Source organism: Mustelus asterias, chromosome 2, assembly GCF_964213995.1.
Source record: "Mustelus asterias chromosome 2, sMusAst1.hap1.1, whole genome shotgun sequence".
NCBI classification, from domain to species: Eukaryota; Metazoa; Chordata; class Chondrichthyes; order Carcharhiniformes; family Triakidae; genus Mustelus; species Mustelus asterias.
Genome location: NC_135802.1, coordinates 37,895,327 through 37,914,790, shown reverse-complemented (window position 1 = coordinate 37,914,790; position 19,464 = coordinate 37,895,327). Strand labels below are relative to the sequence as shown.

The 19,464-nt window shown below is 46.6% G+C and overlaps 1 protein-coding gene across 3 annotated transcripts in view; it reads left to right on the top strand.

The window, feature by feature from the left end:
- Positions 1-19,464, top strand: part of jcada (junctional cadherin 5 associated a) — a 322,299-nt gene that overhangs the window by 209,670 nt on the left and 93,165 nt on the right. For all 3 annotated transcript variants that reach the window (XM_078233554.1, XM_078233563.1, XM_078233544.1), the window contains one exon: positions 8,862-8,977. The gene's annotated coding sequence lies outside the window, so the exon portion shown is untranslated. The remainder of the gene's footprint in view (positions 1-8,861; positions 8,978-19,464) is intronic.

Sequence of the window (19,464 nt, the reverse complement as noted above, 5' to 3'; positions counted from 1 at the left end):
AAATCATGAAGTGCTTCGGTCGGGTGAATAGGAAAACCTTTTTTTCTCTGACTAAGAAGTGATCAATATAAAATTATTGCAGGGAGAGTCAGGAAAGAGGCTTGGAGAATTTCTTTTACACAGGGGATTGTTAGAGGATGACTAACTTTGCCAGAGAGAATAGCTAAGAAAAACACCGATGCACATTTTCAGACAATTGAATAAGTATTTGAAGTAGAGAACATAAGACTGTCAGGATAGAAAAGATACAATGGGATTAGTTTTGTGTTGCTCCAGTAAACAACTCTGTCCAAACGCAATGAGTTGAATGGACACCTCACTAACATCCAGCTTTATGCTGTGGCTCATTAGCATCTTCAAGGTGAGGAGATATGCAAAATAGTGGAAGGACTTCTTTGGAGAGGGGGGTGAACTAAAATCTAGAGAGTACAGCTAAAAGTTGTATTGAAACTTGTCCTACATGCCATGCACATTAGGCTGTGTTCAGGCTCGAGTAAAAATTGGGCTCAGTGTGTTAGAAAGCCTTTACCTCTGATATCTGGATTTGAATGCAGCCTATGGCGGCACGGTAGCACAGTGGTTAGCACTGCGGTCTCACAATGTCAGGGACCTGGGTTCGATTCCTGGCTTGGGTCACTGTCTGTGCGGAATCTGCATGTTCTCCCCGTGTCTGCTTGGGTTTCCTCCATGTGCTCCGGTTTCCTCCCACACTCCAAAGATGTGCAGGTTGGGTAGATTAGATATGGTAAATTGACCCTTAGGGCGGAATTTTACTGGCACGTCCACCCGAGGTTCGTACGATCCCACCCAAGGCCAACGGAGAATGTTGTTCTCCAAGCTTTGCCCACCCCCGGAATCGGGACGGGCGTGCTGGCAAAATTCCAGCCTTAGTGTCAGGGGGATTAGCAAGGTAAATATGTGGGGTGATGGGGATAGGGTCTGGGTGGGATTGTTGTCAGTGCAGGCTCGATGGGCCGCATGGCCTGCTTCTGCTCTGTTGGGATTCTATGATTCTAGCCAAATGGTATGACACAGGACAGAAAATCATCTCTCTGGGGTTGTATGGCAGTCAGTACATTCTCGAAATAGCGTGACAAATTTATCCTAACTCAGCAGATCTACGCAGGTTAACTCTTTCAATCTTTGAAGCCCATGTTATTGCAGAGATTAGAACTTGAAGGCTTTGACGCTGATGGCTGAACAAGTTTATCTGGTAAATAGTTGAGATATTCAGACAGAGCTCACAGATTCAAGCCTTCGCCTGTGCTGGCAGCTGCAGTGTGAGTAAAGCTTCCACAATTGGCCTTGGCTCCTTGTGTTATGAAGGAGAAAGGATGAGCACGTTCTCTCAATCCCCCATTGTTGAAGAACCGGCTGACACACACATGCTCTCAGACAAATCGTCACTTCTTGAGTGCATCAGAAAGTGACTGGTGGCACTGGCAAACAGTCAACGCTTAACGCAAGCTGTGGTGAACCATAGATGGTTACCACTATGGGTACTTGTACATATGTTACTCTTGTTACTGTTGGGGTTAGGGTTTGGGTGTTCCACCTGTTATCATTGTTTATGTGGTACACTCTGTCCGGCTCCACCTTCTTACAGGAGTATAAAGGTCACTGCTACTTCCTAGTAGCCCTTAGTCTGGGATAATATTGTTAAGTAGTGTGCTCCAATCTTGTTGTGAATAAAAGCCTTTATTCCCGGGTACGTCCTAGCCTCCCGTGTGAATTAATCGCGCATCACAAGCAAAGGGCAACATAAAGCAAGAACAAATAAAAAAAAACAATTGTCTCATTGCCAGCAAAGGCTCAAAGGAATGTGATTAAAACACTTTCAACTTCTACATATTTGTAGTAGATTAGGGAGAACCCTAAGGTATTCTATAAATACATTAAGGAGAAGAGGTTAACCAGGCAAAGAGTAGGGTCCATTAGAGACCGAGGGGGCACTCTGTGTGTGAAACCACAGGACATTGAAAGGATGTTAAATTAATGCCTCTCATTGGTCTTCACTCAGGGGAAAGAGAACGTAGGTATAGAATTCAGGAAAAGAGACTGTGAGGACCTTGGGCAGTTTGGCGTAGGAAATGAGGAGGCATTGGAGGTTTTGAGCTATAAGGAGAGACTGGATTGGCTTAAATTGTTTTCTTTAGATCAGTGAAGGGAAAGAGGTGGGGGGACATGGTTGAGGTGTACAAGATTATGAGGGATATGAACAGGGTGAATAGGAAGCAGCTGTTCTCCTTGGTTGAGAGGTCAATCATGAGGGGACATAGTTTTAGAGTGAGGTGCCGAAGATTCAGAGGGAATTTGAGAAACAAAATTCACTCAGTGGATGGTGGGAATCTGGAATGCACTGACTGGGAAGGTAATGGAGGATGGCCACCTTACAACCCTTAAAAGGTATTTCATAGAATCTACAGTGCGGAAGGAGGTCATTTGGTCCATTGAGCCTGCACCAATACCCACACCTCATACCGTAATCCCACATAGTTACAGTCCTAATCCCCCTGATGCTAAGGGTTAATTTATCATGGCCAATCAACCTAACCAACACATTTTTGGACTGTGGGAGGAAGCCAGAGCACAAGGACAAAACCCACGCAGACACAGGGAGATCATGCAAACTCCACAACAGACAGTCACCCGAAGCCAGAATTGAACTGGGTCCCTGGCGCTGTGAGGCAGGGGTGCTAACCACTGCACCATCGTGCCACCCCTTTGGATGAGCACCTGAAAGATCATAGCATACAAGTACATGGGACAAGTGCTGGGAAATGGGATTAGTGCGACTTTAGTGGTAGTTATTGATGGTGCAGATTCGATGGGCCAAAGGGCCTTTTCTATGCAGTACAACTCCAGCCCCATGATTCTCTCCAATACCTTGCAATGGTGCTAATACGCTGCACCACTGGGACAGTTCTTGCCAATACAATTGGGAAATCAAATAGTACATGTTATTCCTCCTTCATCTGTCGTATTTTGTAAACATAGCAAGACTCTCACAGCACTCTCCCAATGTTTGCCACGGGGCAAGTCATTTTATCCACTAACCCAGCTGAAAGCTCACTTCTTAACACTTGCTGGTGCCGGTTTCGTTGTTAACTATTTCCTTCTGCTAATTCTTTTTGTCCCGAAGCAAACGCCAGTCAGATGTCTGACTCACAATTACAATATTTAAAATATATTTGGACACCTACATGGATGGGACAGATTTAAAGGGATATGGGCCAAACGCAGGCAAATGGCACTGACCCAGTTAACAGTGTCTGTGTCGGCCTCTGCGCAGCAGCTGCTCCTTGACTGGGATTTGAATGGAAGTTTCAGGGCTCAGCTGTTGCATGCATCCTCCTTAACGGCCTCACATTTCACAGCCTGCACGGGATGTTAGGTATCCTCAGATCACCGACATCATCTATAATTAGGCAAGAGTGAGGAGGGCTCGTCTGCAAAGTGACACTTTGCAAGAGAAGGGTAAATTTAGAATTGCGCAGACAAATTGAATTGTTCTGTACTTCCGACGCACCAAGGGAACAGAAATACCGAGGCAGCAGCGGGGGTTAAAGTGCTGCTTAAAGAACAGGATTTGGTATCAGAGCGTGTCTGCAGGCTGAGGGCAACATGTGGATTCACATCTCAGACTCACGCACTGGGTAAACTGGTGATTTCAGTAGAGCAAACAAGCTGGAGTCATGAGGTTAATAAGTGTCAGACAAGGATAGGATAAATGCGCTGAATCTCAGCTTTCTCATCAATGTGAGGTTGTCTTTAATCATTCACCTGATACTCCTTGAAAAACCATCGGGGTTTAGTGACAGTGCAAAAGGCCCAGTCATAGAGCCATAGAGATATACAGCATGGAAACAGACCCAACTCGTCCATGCCTACCTGGTTTCCTAAACTGAACTAGTCCCATTTACCTGTGTTTGGCCCATATCCCTTCAAACTTTTCCCATCCATATACCTGTCTAAATGTATTTTAAATGTTGTAATTGTACCCGCTTCCTCTGGCAGCCCATTCCATAGGCCTTCTGTGTGAAAAAGTTGCCTCTCAGGCCCTTTTATACCTTTCCCCTCTGATCTTAAACCTATGCCCTCTAGTTTTGGACTCCCATACCCTGGTGAAAAGACCTTGGCTATTCACCTTAGCTATGCCCCTCATGATTTTATACACCTCTATAAGGTCACCCCTCATCCTCCCACACTCCAGGGAAAAATGTCCCAGTCCATTCAGCCTCTCTTTATAATTTAAACCTTCCAGTCCTGGTCACATTCTTGCAAATCTTTTTTGCACCCTTTCCAGTTTAATAACATCCTCCTATAGCAGTTGTGCGAACAAGCGCACAGTAGCACAAGGGCAGCACGGTAGCACAGTGGTTAGCACTGCTGCTTCACAGCTCCAGGGTCCCGGGTTCGATTCCCAGCTCGGGTCACTGTCTGTGTGGAGTTTGCACATTCTCCTTGTGTCTGCGTGGTTTTGCTCCAGTTTCCTCCCACAGTCCAAAGATGTGCGGGTTAGGTTGATTGGCCAGGTTAAAAATTGCCCCTTAGAGTCCTGAGATGCGTAGGTTAGAGGGATTAGTGGGTAAAATATGTGAGGGTAGGGCCTGGGTGGGATTGTGGTTGGTGCAGACTCGATGGGCCGAATGGCCTCCTTCTGCACTGTAGGGATTCTATGATTCTACACTTTTGCAGTGTCCTTACAATATTTATTATGTTATCGTACCCCATTCTTAAGGCCAAAACAAATGAATGTAGTGTTGGTTTAAAGCAATTTTAGTAACAATCAAAAGAATCTTGGGCCTGATTTTTTTGTCTGTCAGGCGAGCACACTCGGAGTGCCGGGATGCAAGAAGGATCGGGCCCAGAATGGGATTTCATACTAGCTGGCCAATTAACGGGCAAGAAAATGGGAAGGGATCAGCACTGTTGGGCAGAGGGTGGGCAGACAGTGGACACTAAGAAGAGGGAGGCTGCGGCTGGCAGTTTTAATGTGTTCCCTCGGGTGGGGCGGGGGGGGGGGGGGGGGGGTGCGGTGGGGGGTGGGGGGGGCTTGCAGACACCGCAGTGCTGTCCCAGGAATCTGAAGATGTGTGAAAATAAATAGAATCATAGGGGTTTACAGCATGGAAACAGGCCCTTCGGCCCTACTTGTCCATGCCACCCGTTTTTTTTAACCACTAAGCTAGTCCCAGTTGCCCATGTTTGGCCCATATCCCTCTATAGCCATATAAACACGTAACTGTCTAAACGATTTTTTAAAATACAAAATTGCACCCGCCTCCACGACTACCTCTGGCAGCTTGTTCGAGACACTCACCACCCTCTGTGTGAAAAATATTGCCCCTCTGTTGCATCTCTCCCCTCTCACCTTAAACCTATGCCCTCTAGTTTTAGACTCTCCCAACTTTGGAAAAAGATATTGACTATCTAGCTTATCTATGCCCCTCATTATTTTATAGACCTCTATAAGATCGCTACTAAGTCTCCTACGCGCCAGAGAAAAAAGTCCCAATCTATCCAGCCTCTCCTTACAACTCAAACCATCAAGTCCCGGTAGCATCCTAGTAATTCTTTTCTGCACTTTTTCTAGTTTAATAATATCCTTTCTATAATAGGGTGGCCAGAACTGTACACAGTTGTAGTGATATAGTGATGGAAAAACAATGCAAACCATGCTAGCACATTCAAACACAAACCTCAGAACCCAGACAACTTTATGACTTTTATTTCAGCCCAGAAAGCTCATCCCGCCATTGATCGAGGTTGAAGCTAAAAAGTAAAGGCCTCCTAACCAAACGGCCCACCTGCCAACTGGAAAAGCAGACGACTCACGTAAAATTGTGTTCAGTGGTTAGAATACGAATCTCTACAGACAACCAGGTCTTAAAGAGACAATACACATCTCTTTAACCTGTGCTTAATGCTCCCTCCATTCACATTGTCTGTATCTTTAAGACCTGGTTGGCTGTAGAGATTCGCATTCTAATCAGTATTCTGTAAATTGATTTTGTGTCTCTGTATGCCCTGTTTGAGAGCAGATTTCCACTCCATCTGACGAAGGAGCAGCGCTCCGAAAGCTAATGGCATTTGCTACCAAATAAACCTGTTGGACTTTAACCTGGTGTTGTTAAAACTCTTACTGACTTTTCCAAAATCCAGGGAGTTTGGAAATTCATAACCAATGCATCTACTTCTCCTGCGGCCAGTTATTTTAGGACCCTACAATGAAAGCCATCAGGTCCAGGGGACTGATCAATCTTTAGTTCGATTGTTTTCCCAATACAGCTGGCCTGGCAAATCGACCTTAATGGGGGCTTTAATCATTTCAATTGCTTGCCTGCCTCCATTTGGTGAGCAGTGATCCACATCCCGTCCCCGCGCTGGAAAACTTCCCAGGAAAACCATAGCCAACATTCTAGGCCCATAACCTTTTATCAGAATGTTCTGACCCGAAACATGTGGCTGAACTTTATATGTAGGTGGCAAAAATCACCCCCCCACCCCCACCCACCAACTCCCCAGAGTCGAAGGTGGAGGCAACCCCAACAGTGGGACTGGAGGCACCTTTTGCCTGCAGCAGATAACTAAGAGACTGCTCTCGGGACTGCTGTCCTTTTATGGAAGAAAACCTGCCAGCCCATTTACAGGATCAGCAAACTCAATGGTGCCACAGTTAGCGGTGGCCACTAATGGGACAGCACCTAGAAGACAAGGGCACATCGATGGCCATTTGCCCTTGAAGACAGGCAAATGGAATCTGGGCACATGCGGCCTGGTGAGGGGGAGGGTTCACTGAGGCCAAGTAGTGCAACAAGGCTGGACATTAACACAATGGAAAATGCCTTCTTCACCACTCTGTCCATCTGTGACTCCACTTTCAAGGAGCTATGAACATGTACCCCTAGATCTCTTTGTTCTATAACTCTCCCCAATGCCCTACCATTAACTGGGTAAGTCCTGCCCTGGTTCAATCTACAAGAAGGCGACCCCTGCTTGGACCAAAGAGTGCTCAAAAAAAAACCCCGATCCCCACACGCTGTAGCCCACCAGGAGGTTGCCAGGATTTATCTGGTGGTCCACCTCACCCCTGCCCACCCAGGTAGAGGGCACCCCATTCCCCACAACCTTACACTCCAGCCACTGGTAAAATACCAGTGAAGAAGAGAAGAGGTCCTTAACTTATCATTCAGTTAAGTAGCTCAATTGAGCTCTAGGCGGACGGGTCACCATCCACTTTTCTCATTAACAAAATGGCATGGCGGCAGGAAGGCACCTGCCTGCATCATCTTGCCCACCCCCGAAAGGCTGGTAAAATTCAGTCCATCAGCTCTGCTTCACTATTCACAGGCTTGTTGCCTAATCCACTGAGAATTCCCAGCATTTGATGTTTTTACGCCAGATTTCCAGCAGCCACAGTATTTTGTTATATCCCTCGGAGCAGCTGAACTTTTGAATGGTGCCTCAGACCCATGAAGTTTGTCCTTTACAAGCCTGGCCATTTTCATCTCCTGTGACGGAGTTTTCTCAGGAGCGTAGGAGGCTGAGGGGTGATCTTATAGAGGTCTATAAAATAATGAGGGGCACAGATCAGCGAGATAGTCATTTTCATCTCTGACAGAGGAAAATGCATCACCTCGCATCAGACAAATGCAAGGTGATGCATTTTTTGTAGATTGAACCAGGACAGGACTTACCCAGTTAATGGTAGGGCATTGGGGAGAGTTATAGAACAAAGAGATCTAGGGGTACATGTTCATAGCTCCTTGAAAGTGGAGTCACAGGTGGACAGAGTGGTGAAGAAGGCATTCGGCATGCTTGGTTTCATCGGTCAGAACATTGAATACAGGAGTTGAAATGTCTTAGTGAAGTTGTACAAGACATTGATAAGGCCACACTTGGAATACTGTGCGCAATTCTGGTCACCCTATTATAGAAAGGATATTATTAAACTAGAAAGACTGCAGAAAAGATTTACTAGGATGCTACCGGGACTTGATGGACTGAGTTATAAGGAGAGGCTGGATAGACTGGGACATTTTTCTCTGGAGCGTAGGAGGCTGAGGGGTGATCTTATCGAGGTCTATAAAATAATGAGGGGCACAGATCAGCTAGATAGTCAATATCTTTTCCCAAAACTAGAGGGATAGGTTTAAGGTGAGAGGGGAGAGATGCAAAAGTGTCCAGAGGGGCAATTTTTTCACACAGAGGGTGCTGAGTGTCTGGAACAAGCTGCCAGACATAGTAGTAGAGGCGGGTACAATTTTGTCTTTTAGAAAGCATTTAGATAGTTACATGGGTATGATGGGTATAGAGGGATATGGGCCAAATGTGGGCAATTGGGATTAGCCTAGGGGTTTTAAGAAAAAAGGGCGGCATGGACAAGTTGGGCCGAAGGGCCTGTTTCCATGCTGTAAACCTCTATGGCTCTATGACTTTATGACAGACGTGAGGATTAGCCGGTGCATGTTTTTCCACATACCGAGATATCAGAGCCAGTGATGGAGTTTCCAAAGGCCTTAAGGAACTGACAGCTCATCTGAGAATAATCTACTGTCCTGACACTGAAGAATCTCTGATAAGAAGGGTGGAAAATACCCAAAACATGAACACCTCATTCCAACTCCCTCTGCCCCATTGCAGCAGCGACCCTTGTTACTCAGTAACTGATATTCACAGCCCATGTTAATGTGCCAAAAATAGCTGCTTGGTAAGGTGCTGGAGGGTGGGGAAGACACCAGAGTCTGTCAGCACTGACCATGTTTCCATTTGTTTCTTCAGGGAAGGACAGAAGAAAATCTGAAACAGAAAATGACTTCACAAATATATAAAACTACACGTGAATTCTTGTTTTACAGATTTGGATAAAGTTTACACAACTCAAGAATGTAGGAAGGACAATTCGAAATTGACAGTTGAAGTTCCACCTGACTGCACTCCATGGATGACAGCGTGCAGTCAAACTACCAGTCAGGTGAGAGACAATTCAGTTGGATTTGATTTGATTTGATTTATTATTGCCACATGTATTGGGATACAGTGATTCGTATTGGTTGGGGTTTTACCGGTTCGCCCCACCCATCAATGGGAGCGGGGTCTATGGGGGCAGGGCTTATAGGGGCGGGACTTATAGGGGCAGGGCCTATGTGGTGGGGCTTATAGGGGCGGGGCCTGATGGGGGCCAATCAGGAAGGGAGTGGGGGCCCGTTGCCACTCTGCAGGCAATTCAGGGGAGGGAAAGGAGTGGGGGGGGCTGCTCTGCATCGCGATCAATGAAGGGAGGGCATGATCAGTTTGGGTGACAGGGGGCTGCATTTCAGGTGCCGTGGGGCTCGCGATCAGCTGCAGGCTCCTGCAATTGTGGGGGAGGGGGGAGTTTGTTGAGGTTGCCTGCAGCAGCAGAGGCCTGACAGCTCTCTGTCTGTCAGATCTCTGTTGCTGCTATTGCACATGTGCAGCATCAGAGATCTGCACATGTGCAATAGCTCCTTTTGCAGGCTGGCTGGCGAATTAAGCCCGCCCACTGCCTGTAGCAGCTACAAATGGTCTGAACCATTTTTCCATGCACTATGCGCACAAGGCTAGGCGTGAAACCTCACCCAAAAAATCAGATCTGCAACTCTCCCATTTCCACGCTCGCTGGACACTTAGAATCATTCTCGTAAAATTCTGCCCATTGGTTCTTGGCAAAACTTATCATTCATGGAGTACATTGGGGAGAAGGAAATGAGAGTTTGCAGAATATAGTGTTACAGTCACAGCTAGGGTGTAGAGAAAGTTCAGCATAATATAAGGTAGGTCCACTCATAAGTCTGATGGCAGCAGGGAAGAAGCTGTCCTTGAGTCGGTTGGTACATGATCTCAGACTTTTGTATCTTTTTCCCGACGAAAGAAGGTGAAAGAAAGTATGTCCAGGGTGCGTGGGGTCCATGGTTATGCTGGTTATGCTTTTCCGTGGCAGCGGGAAACGTAGACAGAATCACTGGATGGGTGGCTGGTTTGAGTGATGGACTGGTTCGTTCAGGACTCTTTGTAATTTCTTGCGGTCTTGGTCAGAGCAGGAGCCATACCAAACTGTGATACATTTAGAAAGGATACTTTCTATGGTGCATCTGTAAAAATTGGTGAGAGTCATAGTGGGCATGCCAAATTTCCTTAGCCTCCTGAAAAAGTAGAGGCATTGGTGGGCTTTCTTAGCTATAGCATCAGCATGGAGGGACCAGGACACCCAGAAAGTTGAAGTTCTTAACCATTTCCATTTCTCCACCATTGATGTAGACAGGGGCATGTTCTCCACTACACTTCCTGAAGTCGATGATATCCCTTTCATTTTACTGACATTGAGGGAGAGATTATTGTCACTGCACCAGTTCATCAGATGCTCTATCTCATTCCTCTACTCTGTCTCATCATTGTTTGAGATCCAACCCACCATGGTGGTGTCGTCAGCAAACTTGAAAATCGAGTTGGAGGGGAATTTGGCCGCACATAGGTGTATAAGGAGTATAGTAAGGGGCTGAGGACACAGCCTTGTGGGGCCCCAGTGTTGAGGATGATCGTGGATGATTGCAGGGGATGGTGATAGCAGATTTGGTATTAATGGCATATATACAAGGCAATTGCCACTCCTGCAGGTTTAATGGGAAGGAAGCTGACTATTATGATGCTGTCTGACTAGGGGATAGCGGGGGGAACATTTCCTGTTTGTTTTATCTGTAACAAAATCTTGAGCTCAGTCCTTTCAAGTGCACACATAGAAACATAGAAAATAGAAGCAGGAATAGGCCATTCAGCCCCTTCAGCCGGCTCCACCATTCATTTTGATTATGGCAGGGTTTTGCAGTTTTGCCCTCCACAGAACCGGACGTTTCCACCTGAAGTCAACGAACCTGTTGCCAGTCCATCAGATTTTCCATCCCACCCGCAAAGGTTCCCTGAAAAATCTGGATGTGATTACACTGAGTACATAGTTTAAATTCTCCCTGGCTGCTGGGCTAACTTCTGACTGAATCCTTATCACTCATCCAGGCATGTTTACAGGGGTGCAGAAAGATAGCAAACATTTCTTCAGCTGTTTTCATGTTGGTCCTTGGACTACGATTCAGTCAAATCTGTGCGTCAGTCACTGGACTACGGGAAACCGATTTAGCAGCTTAGGCTGTGGGGGCTGGTCAGATTAAACTATCAGTGGGAAAGTAGCCTTAGTTTGCAAAAAAAGATGGAACATTTGTTGCAAATATATATTTCTGGTTCATCCAGCAGTTTTGCACTTCTTTGCAAACCATTAAAAAGAACTAGTAGTCAGCCTGTTGAACCCATTAACCTGTCTGTATGACAGGAATCTGCATCTTTCTCCCCTCACCCACCTTATTGCCCCCAGCCCTGATAGAGTCTCTCTTATAGTTTTACGGTTCTTATAATCTATGGTTTGATTGTTGTTAAACACAATACAGCAGTACTTTTCAACCTTCTTTTTGGTTAAGGAACCCCTTAACTTATTGTGAAATTCTATGGAACTCCAACCTCCTCTCTCCCTCTTCCACTCCCACCATATATATAGAAATTCTAAACAAAAATGAAACAAAATTAAAACACTATTGAACGGATTAATGATTATTTTTCATTAAATTTAAGAAAGAAATGCTGTGATTTTTCGCCCACGGTTTGCCCCGAGTGCAAATTGCGATGTGGGCGCAAAACCTCATGAGAATCAGAAAACAAATGCCAGGGGACAGTGCCAGTGGGCCCCTCTGGTGAGCCCCATTGGAGGGGAGTTCCCTTTATCTCGGGGTGGGGGGGGGTGATGTTTTTTTTATATCACAGATTGGCCCGATCTCTGTCGAGCACCGGTATTAGGCCCTGTCCAGCAGCATAACAGCGTGGACCATGCCGGAGATTTATTTTGGAGCAGAGTGCTGTAAAATATGGTGAATAAAGTTAGCCGTCCTGGTTTTTTTTCACCTCAGCCAGCTCTCTGCGGAAACAACGGAAAGTTCCACCCAATTTCGTCCTAGAGGTGGGTTAGGGGGAGTCGGGAAAATTCCTGGCTCAGCCCGCTCGCCTCGGGAGAAAGTGCCTACCATGACAGGATCTTCAATGCTGGCGGTTGACTGGGAGCTGGTGTCAGGCCAGCTGATCTGAGTGACATGTGGAGGCAGCTGCAGGGGCTGTTTAAAAGGCCTGCCTCAATGCTGTGGGACTTGGTCTCAGTGAAAAAAGACAATAAGGCTCTCTGTTCCTCAGCCCTTGCATCCCCTTCACCCTCCAAATACTTCCCATACCCCATCCAGTCTTCCTCATGTCACCCGCCCCTTATGTTCCCTCATGTCCCATGTCAAGATTTGCCCTTCCACCCACCCTCTTATGTCCACTCATAAGAACATAAGAACATAAGAAATAGGAGCAGGAGTAGGCCATCTAGCCCCTCGAGCCTGCCCCGCCATTCAATAAGATCATGGCTGATCTGAAGTGGATCAGTTCCACTTACCCGCTAATTCCCTTACCGATCACGGTAGCACGGTAGCACAGTGGTTAGCACTGCTGCTTCACAGCTCCAGGGACCTGGGTTCGATTCCCGGCTTGGATCACTGTCTGTGTGGAGTTTGCACATTCTCCTCGTGTCTGCGTGGGTTTCCTCCGGGTGCTCCGGTTTCCTCCCACAGTCCAAAGATGTGCGGGGTAGGTTGATTGGCCATGCTAAAAATTGTCCCTTAGTGTCTTGGGATGCGTAGATTAGAGGGATTAGCGGGTAAAATATGTAGGGATATGGGGGTAGGGCCTGGGTGGGATTGTGGTCGGTGCAGACTCGATGGGCCGAATGGCCTCTTTCTGTACTGTAGGGATTCTATGATTCTAAGTATCTTGTGGAATAGTTTTCTATCGTGTGCCTCATTATTGTGTCACTAATTTCCCATGGTATGTTTCTGCTTCTGGTTATAATCTTACTGATCAGGAATCCATCTATCCGTGATTTAAACATATTCAACGAGGTAGCCTCCATCACTTCAGTAGACAGAGAATTCCAGAGATTCACCACCCTCTGAGAGAAGAAGTTCCGACTCAACTCTGTCCTAAGCTGACCCCCCTTTATTTTGAGGCTGTGCCCTCTAGTTCTAGCTTCCTTTCTAAGTGGAAAGAATCTCTCCACCTCTACCCTATCCAGCCCCTTCATTATCTTATAGGTCTCTATAAGATCCCCCCTCAGCCTTCTAAATTCCAATGAGTACAAACCCAATCTGCTCAGTCTCTACTCATAATCAACACCCCTCATCTCTGGTATCAACCTGGTGAACCTTCTCTGCACTCCCTCCAAGGCCAATATATCCTTCCGCAAATAAGGGGACCAATACTGCACACAGTATTCCAGCTGCGGCCTCACCCATGCCCTGTACAGATGCAGCAAGACATCTCTGCTTTTATATTCTATCCCCCTTGCGATATAGGCCAACATCCCATTTGCCTTCTTGATCACCTGTTGCACCTGCAGACTGGGTTTTTGCGTCTCATGCACAAGGACCCCCAGGTCCCTTTGCACATTAGCATGTTGTAATTCTTTTCCATTTAGATAATAATCCAATTTGCTATTATTTCCTCCAAAGTGAATAACCTCACATTTGTCAACGTTATACTCCATCTGCCAGATCCTCGCCCACTCACTCAGCCTGTCCAAATCTCTCTGCAGACCTTCTACGCCCTCCACACGATTCACTTTTCCACTTATCTTTGTGTCGTCTGCAAACTTTGTTACCCTACACTCAGTCCCCTCCTCCAGATCGTCTATATAAATGGTAAATAGTTGAGGCCCCAGTACCGATCCCTGCGGCACGCCACTAGTTACCATCCGCCAACCAGAAAAGCACCCATTTATTCCGACTCTCTGCTTCCTGTCGGATAGCCAATCCCCAATCCACGCTAACACCCTACCCCCAACTCCGTGTGACCCAGGCTTGGGCTGACAAGTGACAATGAACAAACGCCTTTTGGAAATCCAAAAACACCGCATCCACCGGTTCCCCTCCGTCAACCGCACTAGTCACATCTTCATAAAAATCCAACAAGTTCGTCAAGCATGACTTTCCCCTCATGAATCCATGCTGCGTCTGCTTAATCGAACCATTCTTTCCTGCTATTTCTTCTTTAATGATGGATTCCAGCATTTTCCCAACTACAGACGTTAAGCTAACCGGCCTGTAGTTACCCGCCTTTTGTCTATTTCCTTTTTTAAACAGCGGCGTAGCATTAGTCGTTTTCCAATCCGCCAGCACTACCCTAGAAACCAACAAATTTTGATAAATAACCACTAACGCATCCGCTATTACCTCTGACATTTCTTTCAGTACCTTTCACTCATGCCTCCTCTGCCAATTTCCAATTCCAATTCAAGTACATCAACACAACAATCACTCAGGTAGTGTTCTAGTCCCAACCATCTTCAGCTGCTTCATCAATGACTGTCCTTGCATCATATGGGGGCCCGGGACCCGGGTTTGATTCCCGGCTTGGGTCACTGCCTGTGCAGAGTTCTCCCCGTGTCTGTGTGGGTTTCCTCCAGGTGCTCCGGTTTCCTCCCACAGTCCAAAGAATTGGAGGTTAGGTGGATTGGCCATGCCAAATTGACCCTTAGTGTCAGGGGGACTAGCTAGGGTGCATTAATAGGGTTATGGGGATAGGGCCTGAGTGGGATCGTGGTCAGTGCAGACTCAGTGGGCTGAATGGCCTCCTTCAGCAGTTATGGGACTCTAGGATTCTGTGATTCTATATCAGAAGTGAGATGTTCACTGATGATTGCACAATGTTCAGCACTGTTCGTGACTCCTCAGATACTGAAGCAGTCCATGTCCAAATGCAGCAAGATTTGGACAATATCCAGGCTTGGGCTGATAAGTGGCAATGAACATTCACATCACAAAACTGCCAGTCAATGACCACCTTCAAAAACAGAGGATCTTACCATCGCTCCTTCACATTCAATGGCATTGCCATCACTGAATCCTTCACTATTAACATCCTGGGTGTTACCATTGACCAGAAATTGAACTGGACTAGCCATATAAATACATTGGCTACAAGAGCAGATCAGAGGCTGTGAATTCTGTGGTGATTAGCTCACCACTTGACTGCCCAAAGTCTGTCCACCATTTACAACGCACAAGTCAGGAGCATGATGGAATACTCTCCACTTACCTGGATGAGGACTGTTCCAACAACACTCAAGAAGCTCGACACCAACTAGGACAAAGCAGCTTGCTTGATTGGAACCCTTTCCACAAATATTCATTCCCTCCACCACTGACGAACAGTGGCAACAGTATGTACCATCTACAAGATGGACTGCAGGAACTCACCAAGGTTCCTTGGGCAGCACCTTCCAAACCCACAATCACTACCATTTAGAAGAATAAGGACAGCAGACACAATGGAACACCGCAATCTGGAAGTTCCCCTCCAAGTCGCTCATCATCCTGACTTGGAAATATATCGCTGTTCTTCAACTGTCACTGGGTGTAAAATCCTGGAACTCCCTCCCTAATAGCATTGTGGGAGTACCTACACCACATAGACTGCAGCAATTCAAGGAGATAGCTCATCACCACCTTCTCAAGGATAATAAGGCATGGCAATGTTGGCCTAGCCAGCAAAGCCCACATCCCATAAAAATGAATTTAAAAATGAAAAAAATTAACCCATTGTACATTTGCTAGAATCAATGAACACCGCAGTGTAAAGTGGTAGGTGTGAAAAAGAGCTTTGAAAAAAGTAATCCATTGATAAATTTCTCCTACGCTTGAGAGAAATGTCTGGGAAGATTATAAAATCATCCAATCCTTTAAAATGTTCAAAAACCACAAACCCCTTGACTTATGTCAACAAACATTGCAAAATTGATCATAGTGCTCAGAGTGTCTGAACTGTCAATCAAACAATGTTTCCTCTGGAGAGCAGCTGTTCTGTAATTCTAATAGCTGTCTGGGTTTTCAGTTGAACATACTGAATGAGGGAATGGGTTGAGGGGCAGAGCTTGGCATAAGGGGCATGAAAGGTCCTAGGTGTTGGTGGAAGGGCAAAGCCTGGCCGAGGAGGCATGAGGGGACATGGGGGTGGATGGGAGGCTAACATGGCATTGGGGGGGGGGGGGTTGCAGGAGAGAGACCTTTTGAACTTACCTTTCAAAAGGCATTCTCATGCACATCCTGGGTTACAACTCCTCTTAAAAAGCTATCCTGACTCCATGAAAATTACAGAGGAGTAGAACATGCCTATCTCCACAATGGAGCAGGCCAGGTCACGAGTGCCAGATGCAGGCATCTGACGGGAAGAAGCACGCAACTGGAAGTTAGACAGCCCGGGAATGGGGTTGAGAATCCTGCAATCGGAACTCACCCACTATTTTTAAAAAGCTCCTGAGTCAACCCTACTCACTGAAAATCCAGGGCAATATACCCTGAAAAAGTGAAAAACCTGCTTTTCAAATGAGCTGAAAATTGTATGGAACTCTTCCGGGATCCTTGAGGAACGCTTGTGTTCCAGTAAACCCTGATTAAAAGAAGCTGCAACACAGGCACAGCTGTGCCATCCCCTGTGCTTCTTCTCCTTTTTTAGAGTTTCCACAGATACTGAAGGATGTGCTGGCCTTGGAGGGGGTCCAGAAGAGGTTCCCAAGAATGATCCCAGGAATGAAGACTTTGTCATATGAGGAGAGGTTGAGGAGTCTGGGTCCATACTCGATGGAGTTTAGAAGGATGAGGGGGGATCTAATTGAAATTTACAGGATACTGCGAGGCCTGGATAGAGTGGACGTGGAGAAGATGTTTCCATGAGTGGAAGAGACTAGAGCTTGAGGGCACAACCTCAGAGTGAAGCGACGCTCCTTTAAAACTGAGATGAGGAGAAATTTCTTCAGCCAGAGAGTGGTGAATCTGTGAAACTCATTGCCACAGAGAGCTGTGGCGGCCAGGTCATTGAGTGTTTTTAAGACAGACATAGATAGGTTCTTGATCAATAAGGAAATCAAGGGTTATGGGAAGAAGGTAGGAGAATGGGGATTCGAATCCTATCAGCCATGATTGAATGGCGGAGCAGACTCGATGGGCTGAATGGCCTAATTCTGCTCCTATATCTTATGGTCTTATGACACAGTTACCCAGCTCCCTGGAAGGACCATCACGCGGATCCATTCCTAACAATATCAATGTTTTAAAAAACAGACAATGCCGCAAACACTCAGCAGGTCAGGCGGCATTTGTGGAGAGAGAAACAGAGCTAACAGCGAACATGGGGAGGGCATGCAAACGTGCAGACAGTAACCTGAGGCCGGAATTGAACCCAGGTCCCTGGCACTGTGAGGCAGCAGTGCCACAGAAAAGGAGGAGAGGAAAGAACAAAAAGAAAGTTCTGCGATAGGGTGGAGGGTGGGGGCGATCAACTGATAAAAGATTTGATGGTGCAAAAGGCAAAGGTAATGTTTGTGGTAAAAAAACAAAAGGGGTTTAGGTTTAAGATGCGAGGGGCAAGGTTGAAAGGAGATGCATGAGGGAAGATTTTTTACATAGAGTGTGGTGGGTGCCTGGAACTCGATGCCAGGGGAGGTACTGGAAGCAGATACTATAGTGACTTTTAAGGAGCGCCTTGACAAATACATAGGATGGGAATAGAGGGATATGGTCCCTGGAAGGGTAGGGGGTTTTAGTTCAGACTGACAGCATGGTCAGTGCAGGGCCGAAGGGCCTGCTCCTGTGCTATAATTCTCTTTGTTCTTTGTTCTTATTTGTCCAGAGTCAGTGTGAGTGGCAGAATAAGGAATAGCAGTGCCCAAGAACAAAATGTGAGAAACAAGGTTAAGGCCGGCATATGTAAAACGAAACAGAATCAAAATGTAGAGGCTGAAATGGGGTCTGAGATTATTGAACTGTGTTGAGTTCAGGGGCTGGAAAGTGTCTATTTTGGAGATGAGGTGCTGTTCTTTAAGCTTGCATTTGGCTTCACTGGAACCGTGCAACAGGCTGCGGGTGGAAATGTCTACATGAGAGCAAGATGGAGAATGAAAATGACAGGCAAGCAGAAGCTCAGGGTTATGCTTGCGGATTGAGTGATCAGCCAGTCTGTGTTTGCTTCCCCCCACCACTCCACCACAATGTAGATGAGACCACATTGTGAGCAGCAAATACCCGAGGCTAGGTTGAGAGAAGCACACATAAACTGTGGCTCCACCTAGAAGGATTGTTTGGGGCCTTGGATGGTGAGGAGAGAGGAGGTAAGGGGGTAGGTGTTGCACCTCCTGTGTTTGCATGGGAAGGTGCTGTGGGATAGGGTCTGATAGGGAAATGGCACAGGGTGTTGTGGAGGGAATTAGAAAGGGGCGGGGACAATGTGCTTGATTTCAACTTTGAGAGTGGAATTTTCCCATCCTGCCCGCTACAGGAATCGCAGGACAGGACCATGCAAAGCTCCGTTGATCTTGGGTGGGTTTTCCAGTCTTGGAGTGAGCGCAGAAAATCCTGCCGGAAAATCCTGCCCCTAAGGTTCTGAGCAGCTAAATGAGCTATTTCTGTCCCTGTGTCGACTACTATCTAAGCTTGCACCTACCTCCACATTGAGGTGTGATTCTTCACCGTGTGCTTCCACCTAACCGTCCTAATGTGATTTCCCCAAAGGGGATGTCTGCGGGCTCATGCCTCTGGAGTGCTTGATGTGTGTTGATATGATTGAGCTGCTTTCTGCAACACCCATCCTAACCCTCGATGATCCCTGCTGAAAGAAAGGGCAATGCGTTAATGGGGCAGCCAATGGCTGTGACTCCAGCACCAAGGCCTGAATGGACGTATGCAGCAGCGGGGTCAATGTGAATGAGTGTGAAATGGTAGCAGGAAGAAGTTGAGTTCTGGGCTTGCACAAAGCTGCATGTTCCCCCAGTTCACTCCTTCAATCACCTCAACCCCAGTTATTTGGAGGGTTTATTCCTATCCTTCATCGGGCACATCAGCTTCTCTGCAATAAATATGGAGGGAGTCCCTTTAAGAGCTGCTCCCCTCCCGACTGCTCACCTGTTAAGTCGCTCAACATTACCCAGGAACAGGAAATGCACACAAGAGTTTACTTAAAATTATGTGAGTTAGTTGATCCCCCAGACGCTGGCAGACTAGCAAGGGTACGCATGTGAGCACTGGTCATGTTTCAATCTCAACATGAAAACGGCCTTATAATTAGACAGAAAAGGAGATTTCATTTGATGTGCATTGACAAAGATATCTTTGAGGACAAGGACGCAGGTACAACTAAATATTCTGCCACCTTTAGCATGACGTGGAGATGCCAGGGTTGGACTGGTGTGGGCACAGTAAGGAGTCTCACAACACCGGGTTAAAATCCAACAGGTTTATTTAGAATCACGAGTTTTCGGAGCGGTGCTCCTTCATCAGGTGAGTGGAAGGAACAGTGCTCCGAAAGCTCGTGATTCCAAATGAA